This window comes from Anas acuta, chromosome W, assembly GCF_963932015.1.
Source record: "Anas acuta chromosome W, bAnaAcu1.1, whole genome shotgun sequence".
Classification (NCBI taxonomy): Eukaryota; Metazoa; Chordata; class Aves; order Anseriformes; family Anatidae; genus Anas; species Anas acuta.
Genome location: NC_089016.1, coordinates 947,702 through 959,759, shown reverse-complemented (window position 1 = coordinate 959,759; position 12,058 = coordinate 947,702). Strand labels below are relative to the sequence as shown.

At 42.5% G+C, this 12,058-nt stretch overlaps 1 long non-coding RNA gene across 2 annotated transcripts; it reads left to right on the top strand.

Annotated features, from left to right (window-relative positions):
- Positions 1 to 2,589: 2,589 nt before the first annotated feature.
- Positions 2,590 to 11,188, top strand: LOC137847306 (uncharacterized). 2 transcript variants are annotated; one of them, XR_011090919.1, is made up of 5 exons: positions 2,590 to 2,846; positions 4,842 to 4,990; positions 6,057 to 6,207; positions 7,272 to 7,352; positions 8,843 to 11,188. It is a non-coding gene; the product is annotated as an uncharacterized lncRNA (long non-coding RNA). The 2 variants fall into 2 exon arrangements; XR_011090920.1 differs by lacking the exon at positions 2,590 to 2,846 and adding an exon at positions 3,868 to 4,004.
- The last annotated feature ends 870 nt before the right edge of the window (positions 11,189 to 12,058 follow it).

Sequence of the window (12,058 nt, the reverse complement as noted above, 5' to 3'; positions counted from 1 at the left end):
GGGAGCGCAGGGCCGCTGCCCCGGACGGCCAGGGGGTGGCCCGGGGCTGGGAGGCGCTGCCGGGAAGCGCGGCCGTGCGGGGCCGGAGAGGTGCGTGGGGAGGGCCCGGGGGAGCCGCAGAGGGCTCGGGGCTTTCCCCCGGGCCCGAGCAGGAGCGGGGCTGCGCCGGGGGTTGGGCCCGGGCCCGGGCCCTTGCTGGTAGCGTTGTGGGGCCGCACGGTGTGGGGTGGGCTCCTTTGGGGCAGCCGCTGGGCCCCCAAGGGAAAAGGAGGGAGCGGGAAGGTGAAGGGTGCGGGGAGGGGGGCTGAGCCGCACGGCCGGGTTGTCCCCCTGGTGCTGCCCCAAGGCATGGGGTCTGCCGTGGTGGGGAGCCTTCGAGGTGGCGAGGAGTTGTGTTTGGCCTTAGGAGCGTGGCGATGCGAGTTATGTGGCTGACGTCCTTCTGTCAACGTGGTGGTTTGTTGTGTTGGTTAATAAATGCACGCTACCAACGTGGAGAGCCTCTTTGAGTCCCGCTGATAGCGCCATCAAACTGTGGTGGCTCCCAGGCATGATGTTCAGCCTCGGTGCTGAGCCCTTCAGGTCATTAACGCAACAAAATATGACAAGGGTCTGAAGTTGGAAGCTATCTTTCCATGCTGCACGTGGAGAACATGGTCATTTCTCAAAAGGTGTACGCTGATGTCAAATCAGGGATGATCCCCAAATCAGTTGTGTATCTCAGCGTCCTGTGTGCAAGCACGGGAGTCTGATTTTCTTGGAAAGTGCTTGAATGGAGTAAAGCATTAATGTTTCGGTATACTTTTGATCCAGTTGAAAATGAACTTTTTCTGTGCAAGTACAGAGGCATAGAGGCACTGTCTGCAGTTGGGCTGGCTTATGCCATGAGACAAGTAATCTGCAGAATCGTGTTTGCATTTAGAGTTTGGTGGTTTTAATTCTGCTTTTAGTTAGATTCCGATTGTCCTTTAAAGAGGTACACCAGGGAAGAGAATTTGAAGGTAATAATAGATATGTTGTTGTCATTTGGTTGAAATTTTTAAAATTACGTGGGTGACTTTTCTGGTACGTAGAGTTACTTAATCCCATGTCTTGATAGGTTGCCATCAGTAGCACAAAACCTGCAGTTGTTACTGATGTCTGTAGAAAAAGTTTTGAATGCCTGTTAGTGAATTAGGTCAGTTAGGTTAGTTAATCTCTTGATAGTTGGAATTAGGTGTTAAATCTGGATCTAATGAGCTTAAGTTGACCTTTTGTGTCCATAAATATGGTGTTACAAGAAATCTTGATTTGTTGTGCCACAAATACTTTTTTTTCTTTATGCAAATACACAATGCATGCTTTTTAATACTTTCCCTATAGGAACATTGACCTTCATCCTGAAGAAGACATCACTTCCATGATACTTTGACATAGTCCCCTGGAAATGAAGCAAGAGTCTACTAGAAATGCTGCTTACACGGTGGACTGTGAAGGTTATGTGCATATGATAAAATTCAATCCATTTAATAGTGGAGATGCATGTTCCCCCATTGCATATGGTGACAATAACTATGTAGTTGCGGGGACACGTAGATTTCAGGTTAGTTTTTGTTTATTGCTTTTATTAGTTGCTTCCTGAAACTGACAGCATGTCTTCTGACAAAGACTAAAGTCACTTTCCTGCGTCTTTCCTTCCCCATTTTTCCAGGAAGTGTTTTACTCCTTTATTACATTAATGACTTTGGGATATTTGGTCTTAAAGAGAAAAAAATATATATATAAATACATAATGGTATTAGCATCCTGCTGGTGTAAAGTTCTTTTTGAGTAGGCTGCAATGAAAACAGGAGTGCTCTACTGGAAGAGTAATCCCAGTTCAGTATTTCTTGCAAATGTTTGTGACTACTACCTGGGAACTTAAGCAGTTAGCTTTGGAAATATGTAACTTAACATTTGTTGTATGGTGTTGTTAGAAATGACTCAATCTTCAAAATAGGATTAAATAAAAAAGATGATTTATGAAAAGAATATAAAAGAATAGAGGTAAGCAAACAGTGCTGGGTGCGTCCTGGTGGAGCGGAGACTCCACCAGGCTTTTTTTTAAGGCTTTCAGGTATCTATCAAAGCAGCAAAGATTTCAAATTCCCGGAATAGAAAGGAATAATTAAAATTTCCAAAGTAAGTTTAGAGACATTTGTTTCAAGGAAGGACAGTGGCAAATAGTTACTTAATATACATCTGCTTTCTAGGTTATTATTTTACATCTCTCTCACAGACTGTTAGAAACAGTAAAATAGTTTTTTTTACCTTCACATCATTTCCGGTCACCATATCGTGAAAATTTTTAAAAAGTAAAATAGCGTACTGTGTATATTTTTACGTAATGCTTTTTTTTTTTTTTTTTTTTTTTAACGAGGCACTTTGTTTTTTCCCCTGGATACCTGGCCTCCTTGCTTTTGTTCCCATTATTTCGCATTGCAGTGCGTGCTTATCATGCTGCTGTCAGTGGTTCTGGTTGTATCTATGCTGATATTGAGCCCAAAGAAAGGGCTCTGCATGTTCCTCTGGCAAATCTTCTTTTTGTGCAATGTAGTTTTGTTTCTGCATTTCAGGCGGCAGAACGCTGAGGACCAGAGCTGATGCAATAGAAGGTGTTTGGAGCAAATTTGCCAATGACACTAAACTTAGAGGAGCTGTGGACTCTGTTGAGGGTGGAAAGGCTGTGCAGAGAGATCTGGACACATTGGAGAACTGGGCAATCACCAACCACGTGAAGTTTAACAAGAGCAAGTACCGGCAAAGTACCAGCAAGTACCCTCCTTTATCCAGAAGTCTTTTGAGAGCTTCAGTATTCAGCCCCCAAGGTAACTCACTGAAGTGATAAATCAGAAGTCAGCTGTTTTCAGGAGAATGTCCAGTTAAGGTCTCAATATGCTTCCATGCTTCAACTTTTTTGGCAGTGCTGAACGGTTTGATTTCGTAGTAGTAACAAGCAATTTCTTCCAAATGGATAGAATCCAGAATATCTGTAGATTAAACCTATAAGCAACACTTTCAGTTTTCCTAGCAGATGTTTTAATATGAGAAAACAGTTCAAGAGTGCTATGATTTTACAAAGTTGGGTTGCAGTGGTTTTGTTCAGAGTTTTCTGTACAAGTCAGCTTGACCAGTTTGTAAGCAAGAAGGGATTATCTAGTGGAAGTCAATTGTAATATGTTGCTTGGAAACCCAGTTGTTTCTTCCATCTGCTTGCTTTTGCTATTGCTTTTGCTTCTTTCTTTTTTTTTTTTTTAATCTGAATTCAGGGCATTGCTTTTCCTTCCAGCTTTCTCACTTGCCATCAGCAATAGATGGTCTGAGAGACCAAGCCCAGGAACTTAACGCTTTTGAAGGGAGAATTAAATGCTTTGCTGTCGGATTCTGCCTTTTGTGAAAGCAAGCCTATGTGGCTTGTCACTGAACAGTGAGCTGGTGATTCACCGTTGAGGCCATTCTGAGATTCTGCGCTGACCTTTGCTCGTTTGGCTCCATTTTGCTGTAATCCCCCGTTTTGTCAGCAGTTTTGGAAGTGTCCTTCTGGGACAGTACGCTCTTGTTTGAAGGTTTTGTACACTGGCGTGATCCCCCTTATTCATTCCTCTGGCTGAAAAAAACAAGTTTTCCTGTGAAATCTTGTGGGAATGCAGAACTTGTGTCTGTTTGGACTCTACCTACACTTCAGCTATTACTGCTGTCTTAGGCATAACGTGTTTTGGTTAGGAAAGACGAGTTGTTTGTTCTAGAGACTATGATTGTAAGAGGTACTCCTCACGATGTTTTTTTCCTCTCTGAATCTTTCTTCTTACGGAGGCTGTTTATTCTACGGCTCCTCAGGAACGGGAAAGACGCTGGTTGTTTGTGCTCTTGCTAACGAATGTGGCCGAGGTGAGAGAAAAATATCATTTTTTATGAGAAAAGCTTTGGACTGCCTGAGCCAATGAGTGGGGGAATCAGAGTGTCAGCTTTGCTCATTATTTGAACAGGTAAGGTTGAAATGTGGAATGTATTCTGTCAGAGCTGAAACCGTCATTTTTAATGGCCAACATTTTTAAGTAGAACTTGCTTTTTTTTATCTATTTTTTTTATCTTCTTAGTTTATTTTCCACTGAAATGGAAATGTGAGTGGTTCCTTTCTCAGTGCCTCTGTACTTTGGATCAGGGGCTTGAAAGTGAGTTGTGTGGGGAAGGAACAAAAGGAGAAAACCTTGCAAAGGGAGGTTTTGCAAAGAGCGGCTCCAGCTCAGAGCTGTTGGGGCGAGCCCTGCCTCCAAGGGATGCTTTTAGTGTATTTTAGGTATTTGGGTATTTCTCTTATCTCCTTGAGCTGTTAGATCATAATGCAGGAAATGAAAGTGCTGCATGCTTAAACAGGGTAATAAAACGTATGCACCTGAGGAAGAGACTTAGGACGGAATAGTTTTTTTGAACGGTTAGAGTTTTACATGAATGGCCTGAAAACACCTTAGAGAAAGGTGTGGATTGTTTTCACTTTTCCAAACAAGAAGTAACTGGAGTAAGCTCCCTCCTGCGTGGAACAGAAGTTGCACATTTGTTTTTGTCAGACTAGCTTTCAGTCTATGAAGAAGTTTCTCTACAGGTGACGCTTTGAAGTGGATAGTTTGAAGTGGATAGCAGAATGATAAACAAGAGGAATGCAGTGGTCATGACAAGGACTTGTGATTTGGTATGGAAAGAAAAATGAATCCGCTTTGGGGTGTCTTTTGTTTGTTGGTTTGTTTCCATTTTACAAGAGCAATGGTGCAATCAAGATAATCCCATCTTTACTGTCTCAAAAGATTGTATTTGTTTCTGCATTTCAGTTGGCGGAACGCTGAGGACCAGAGCTGATGCAATAGCTGCAAGGCAAGTGCGTGGAGAAAATGGGAATTTGGAGCCGAAGCTGCAGACTTTGAGGAAGTCGCTACCCTACTACAAATCCATCCTTTCTGTTTGACAGCCTTAGAAGAAAGTAAGTCACCTGTTCTTGCAAAGCTACTCAAATGATCTTTCTTAGCAAGCCTTTGTGCTATGGTATGATATTGGCCTCGACTCGCGCTTTCTTTTGCCAACAGAGAGGTATTGTCAGTCCTGGCATTGGGAGTTGAGTATATTCGGGGGTAGGCTGAGACTTCCTTAGGTGCCCCCGTGCATGCGATGCGTTGCTACTGGTAACTACTGGCCACCAGTGACTGTTAGTGGTCATGTGTCACAGGCTTTCGGAATGTTTGGTCCGAGCACTGCAGTGCCTAGCAGTTTTCGTGGTTGGTGAGTGTGGGTGGTGCTCTCATGGTTGCTCTACTAACAGTGGGCTCTTGGCCTCCACGGGTATGTCCTGCTGTCCTTGTTAATAGATGGATTCCTTGAAGTTGTGGTCCTTTGTAGCTTATTGCCCCACTGTTGAAGCTGACTTTTTTGGGATTGGGTAGTCATGGCTGGTTATGTCTGCCTGGCCTGAGAGGGTGTGGGAGAGGATGAACTTGGCAGGTGCTTCATGTCTAAAGAATTTGGGCCCAATTGGTTTAATTTCCGCTGAGGTTGTAGCTGTGGGATTGCCGTTTGAAGAGAGATCTTCATCCTGAGCATCTTTTCTATGTGGGCCTAGTGGGTTTCTGGGTTGTCTTCTGAACCAAAACGCTTACTTTCCCTGTGACTTTCATTAGATTTAACCTTCCCCGCTCCATTTTTAAATTCATATAGGAAGCTTGGGTCCCGAACCTGTAATTGAATTAAGTTCGGACCCCTACCCCCTTTTTTTTCTTGTTTGTTCATTTTTTATGGTAGCCAAAACGCTGTAGCAAGTACTGGTATGATTTGTTTCCAAATCATAAACTTCAGGTGATTTGAAAGCATCATTGAAAACAATACTCCAACCCTGATATCAGCACCCGGTGTGTGTTAATGCACCTATTTTTTTATGTCTTAAAATGAGTCTTGTCCTTAAATGCTTTTCCTTTCTGACTACTCATGGAAGAAAGTCATATGGAATGTAAAAAAATGTACCTAACTTGCAAGTATAATCTATGTTTTTCTACTAGTGCCATTGTCTCAACACTTCTGGATGGCATAGACAACAGAGGGGAGATTGTGGTAATCGGAGCCACCAACAGACCAGGTTCTATAGATCCTGCTTTACGGAGACCAGGACGCTTTGACAGAGAGTTCCTCTTCAACTTGCGAAATAAAGAGGTGAGAACTTCAATTCAATGTTAATGCTAATGTGGCAAAGTCCAACTTTCTAGGAAAAAAAAAATTACAACGTGAATAAAAGAGTGATATGTGGAGACACTGTGTCGTCCCGTGGAGGGCAAGTCTGGTACTGGATATATATGGTCAAGATGATAGCATCAAGTAGTTAGTTCTAGAATCAACTCTTTGATTCCCAAAGTTTGCTTAATTAATTAATCCGCGTAGGCGCTTTCATCTTGACATTGTGTTCTTGGTCTCAGTACTCCTGTATGAATGGATAGGGGATGTATTTGCATTTGATTGTTTCCCGGATCAAAGGTAGTAGTTTGAATCATAATTATTTTCTTCTTTCTAGTAATTGTAGCAGCTTGAAACATCGTGCTCGAAGTGCTTTCTGCAAATTTACTGACTGAAAAGCAGATTTGATGAACTAATGAGACTGCCACAACGCAAGTTTGCTCAATTTTTGAGATTTTTTTGGAGAAAAAAAGATCTGTTTCTGGATCAATTTTTCATTACAGTATTTTACTCTGGGTCATTAGGTCTCATATTTTGGAAGATTATTGCAGAAGCTATAAATGCCTTTTCTTTCATTGCAGGTTCCTAGAAAAAGTTTGGTGTAACAAATTAAGAAATACTGGATTTCCAGGTTGAAAATGCAGAGTGTATATTACATAACTGTACAATACTGGAAAGTTTTGCAAATAAGAAAAGTGTATTACTATATGAGGGGTTTTGAGGCCCCTTCAGAAAGAAGGGGCCTTATTTTAATAGCTATTCATCAGCTACAGAATTTGTTCCTCATTTTCTTTATTCTAAGGGGGGAAAAAAATCACCAACAGAGTAGCGTACCTTATACATACACATCAGTGGGACCTAAGACAGCTTTATAGAGACTTGTGCCGTCTCCTTAGATCTGTGGTGGGATGAACTGTAGGAAATAGCATTCAGTGTGTGCCCTCAAATGAAGAAAGGGTTTTGGCACAGATTTAGAAGCTGTCTTAATGCAAGAGAAAGAGGCACAGGCTATTCAGGAAAGTTAAGAAACCTCTTTTGTGTTTCAGGAAATGTAAATCCTATTTTACAAGCTGATATACTTGACAGTGATGCCGACGCATCCTTAATGTCTGGAGATGAACTACCAGGTAAAATGCCTGACAGACCAGAGGAAAAGTTCCTCTGTTTCAGCAGGCAAAGAAAGATGGGTCGCCATTATGTTTACATTGTCAGGACTGCTGAGTCTTTGTAAACAGTTTCAGCTGTTAGAAGTGTGAGGGGTGGCAGATGAAAGGGGAACATCAAGTTTGTGTGTTGAAGGGTGCTCGCTATTCTCAAGAAGAAAGTGAAGGGACTAAAGTTCTAATGAAGTGGGTTGCTCTAAATGATCCAAGTGAAAAGCCCAGGCTTCTCCTCCTAAGCCAAAGTGATCCGCAGACTACTAGAACATGTTGGCTTAATCCATGGCATTCTTTGAAAGACTCAAGACCACATAAATGTGCCGTCTGTCCTTTTAGCTAAAAATAACCAACTTCCTGGGTTTGCATTGCCACCTTTTGCCCTTCTGTTATCTAGGACTGTTAAAACGAGTAGCGAACTCTGTAGCAGAAAGCAAACTGAGAAATGGCTTGTTAAAACACCTGGAGAAAAATTCAAAGTGTTTTTATTTGTTACCATTAAACCACCAAATTGTGTTATCTTTTGGTATTTTAATGTGGAAGTCACATAAGCCCACGGTTGGAAAGTTAGATTATGTTGTCACAGTCGGGTCAATTATTTTTCTCACTTCCTGTTGCTGTGCTGTCCAGAAAATGTGCTGACCCTTTGAGCAAGGTTAACTTTCTAGCATCTTGGATTTAAGCCAGTAAAGGTACAACCTTAGTGTAGTGGGAAAAAAGCAAATGCTTCTTGGGAATGTATTTCCTAGTAGGAAATCAAGATTGCCAGGCTATTAATTCGCAATCTTGGGTTAGTAAAGAATAGGAAACATAAGGGAAGAAGATGAAACAATTAGAATGACTATGAGAATAAATTAACTGGAAATCTTACATGTGTTTCATGTACTGCTGTCATTGAACCAATCCAGTTATGCCCTGCTTTAGATATGGCCCACATCCATTTTTTTTCTAGAAAAGCTGTTCTGCTCCTTTCTTGCTACCTTCTTCAGTAACGAGGGCCACATTTCAGCTAAATTTGACAGATGTAGAGATCTCTCGGGTACTTAAACTTGAGACCTTCTGAAGATTGGTGTATTATATAGGAAGCGATGAGATGCAGAGTGGTGTGTGCTGAGAGAGAAAGTTGCTGTGCTCTCCAATATCAGGTAGCAGACCGGGTGTCATCTGTGTATTCGGCTAGACAGTCCACGTGTACACTTGAGGAGTCATTACTTAGCCCAGCCAAATGAATAGCAGACGCGGTAGAGATGGGCAGGATTTCTCAGGGGGAGGTATGGTGCAAGATTGTAAGAAAACGGGCTTTAATGGTCTTCCTGATCACAGAACAGCTTATTACTTGCTGGAATATGGAGGTTATTTGGGGCGGGAGGGGGAAAGTATCTAGGAAAAGTACTTGGAACATCTGTGTGTCTATTCAGCACCTCATTTCTAAACTTGTTTTCTTATGACTCTTGTTCTAGGAGTGCTTACTAGAAACCGACATCATGTGAGCCTCATCTGCTAATAACAGGAAAAGAGGGATATGGCCAGGTTTCTTATTTGGCACCCGCGGTGTTGCATGCTTGGGAGAAGTCTCCATTCACACCCTGACCCTATCCATTCTGTTCACAAACGTTGCACCGCCAGAAGAAATATGCAGAGAGGTCTCTTTTTTCTTTTTATTCTCATAGGATTTGTTGACTGTATGTAAAGGATCAATTGAGTTGCAAGTAAGGTAAGCAAAATTCATTGGTAATGGAGGTGGCCTTGTTTTCATGTGCTGTTACGTTTGCACTGAACTACCACGGTCAGGGATTCACCAATAACGTATAACCACCCTTACTCTAGGCGTGTTTAATGAGAACTATCACGGCTAGGAACAATGCAATCAAGTGCAATTTATTACAGCAACCAGTACACAGGGTCTTTGGATTGCCGGCGATAGTTGCTGTCTGCAAAAGCAAGCTAGCATGCATGAAATACACAGGTGACACAGGTGCACAGCCTGGAAATTAACATGCTAACAGGCACAAAGACTCTAGAGATTTCTAAGTTTCCGTGGAGACACACAGTATAACCAAGTGTTCAAATCTCACCCAAAGGCGTCTCAGTGGGGCGGGGGAAGAGAGGCTCAGCTCGTCCACTGATCCCAGGGGTCAGGAGGTCCTCGGGATGGTGCATTCCCTCGGGATGGTCCTAACGATGATATCTTCCCTAACAATGATATCTTCCCTAGCGATGATATCTTCCCTAACGGTGATATCTTCCCTAAAGGTGATATCTTCCCTGACATCCCCTCTCTCTTGGGCCAATTTATCTTATTTTCTATCTTTTCGGTGGAGCTTGAGTGGCTCTAGTCAAGCATATCTTAATTACGATTGGTGAAAAGTTCTCCCGTCTCCGTTTAAAGCAATAGGCTCCGAGAAATTCAGGGCGCAAGCTCAGTGAGGGGGGGTCGCACCTTGGAGGCGGGTAGTTTTTGGGCTGGAGTGTGTGTTGGTATTCTAATGATATTGTAATGAGCAAAAAGTACACTAGGGTACAGCATTTGTCAAAACATGACAGGTCCTTGGCTCAGGGTAGCAAAAAGTGCGGCATATCGGTCTCGGTGTGCACAAGAACAATGGAGTCCCCACCTGGTCACAGAGCCTAGCCGTGGTGTCTCCACTCCACTCTACGCTCCGTACTGTTCCTTAGAGCTAGCACACCAGGTTCCCCTAGTGCGATAGCATCTAAGGTTGGGAGCCTAGGGAACGCTCAGGTAATGCAGCTACGCCCTACCCTGAAAGCCTCTTCAGTGCTGTAGATTTTCCTTAAAAAATGTGAATGTTAGTCTTCTTTTCCTAGTTACTTCAGGCAAGTATACCACAGCAGCTTAGGTTAAAAAGCTGCACTTCAAGATGTGTGGATCCAGAGTAACATGTGGAATAGGAGATTTATGCCCTAACATTGCAGTGTAAGATGCGTTTCCTAACGTGAATTGGCAACATGACTGTTTTTTTCCCGCTGTTACCCTTTTCTCTAGTGCTTTTGGTTTGATTGGGGGGAGGGGGTGTTTGTTTTTTTTTGTCGCAGTTTCAAAGTTTAATGGAGCAGTGACGTTAGCTGGAAAGAAGGGAGAAGCCAAGTATTTCTCAGTGAAGATGGTAACAGTGCTGTCTCTGTATTTGTAGAAAGAGATTGTTTTGCAGGTACAGGATACTTCACTGAGACTGTATTCTACATAAACCGGAAACCTGACTGAAGAAATTTGTGTCATTCCAGATTCTTACAAGCTTCAAATGGCTCCTACTGGGCATTCCCAGGTAGAACAGCACCAGATGAGTGTTGAGACCACCGTGGAAGCTTCTACAGAGCCAGACAATGTAGTTATTGTGCAGCACTATGAGCTCAAAGTATGTCAAATTCCAACTTTTTTAAATGCTCAAATAGGACATATTCTTGTGACCTGTACAATTACAACTTAAGTCAGTTGTTAAGCAATGCCAATTAAAACAATTAATTGGAAGGACATACAGATTGTGAAGTAATTCAACCTATAATGCACTGTGGCTGTTTAGTTTCCACACCTTGTGTAGATTTCTGTAGGCCACCGTTTGCTTTTGGTCAACTGTAGTTGAGGAGACAGATTCCTTGCCTAATTTTTAAGGTAAAAGGCCTTGTTGAATTTTAAAATACCTCACTGATGACCTGCTAGTACTATTGGTTATGATTGTTGTTTTAACAATTTTTATGATGGGCTTTTATTTGGGGATGTTTATTATGAGTTGTTGTTTTTCTGTTTGTTTGTTTGTTTGTTTTTTATGCTTTGATGTATTAGGAACATGAAAAGGATCTTTATTTCTTTCAGAGATGATTTTAAACCTGAAGTTAGCAGGTTGACATAAACAGGGTAGCCATGGATAAGTGACTAGTTTTCTGAAATTGCTTCCAAATGCAGTATTAGAATTTCCCATCCATACTATTGCAGCGTACTGAGGGTTTGCCAGTCTCTCATGGGAGGAAAGTGGTTATCCTAGGCTCCAGCGGGGGAAGTGGGTAAGACTGGCACTAGGTACGTGAAGAAGAACGTTCCTTTGCAGGAGTTGGAGAGGGCATAAGTAAGGACCGTCTTGAGGGGAGAGCAGAATGAGGGAAATTAGAATTGAGGCAAATTGCTAGGAGTCCTGGAGGTTGGCCCAAAGCAGATAAGGGCTGCTGTTTATGTGCTGCATGAATCCTGTGTGGGGAGAATATGACCAGATAAGAATCCTCTTGGGTAAAAGGGCTTGTCAACACGATTTTTGTCAAATCCTTAAGCTGTGACCTAATTTGTAGAGGCGATACTAACTTTTCAAAGGTGTCTTGCTAAGGAAGCAGATTCCAGGTTTCTTTGTTGTTCGTGTCTGCCAGTAGATACGGAAAAGCGATAGAGGTTTTTCACAGAGTCGGCTAGGTAAACCTCAAGAAGTAGTTGGATTTCTGTTGTTGCTGTTTGCTCCTTCAGCCTGGAAGTTGATGAACTTCTTGATCAGTGTGCAGCCATCCATATGGTAGCAGTTAGGTACAGTTTCACGTGGGACCTCGAGCCTTCTCAGATTTTCCTTTTCTGTTTACTGCAGCTGAAAGTGCTCTGGGTGTTTTTTGTGTGTTTTATGTCCATGTTGTATAGAACGAAATTGAGGAGAATACTCCAGTTTTGTGCTAGCTGGCGTGAG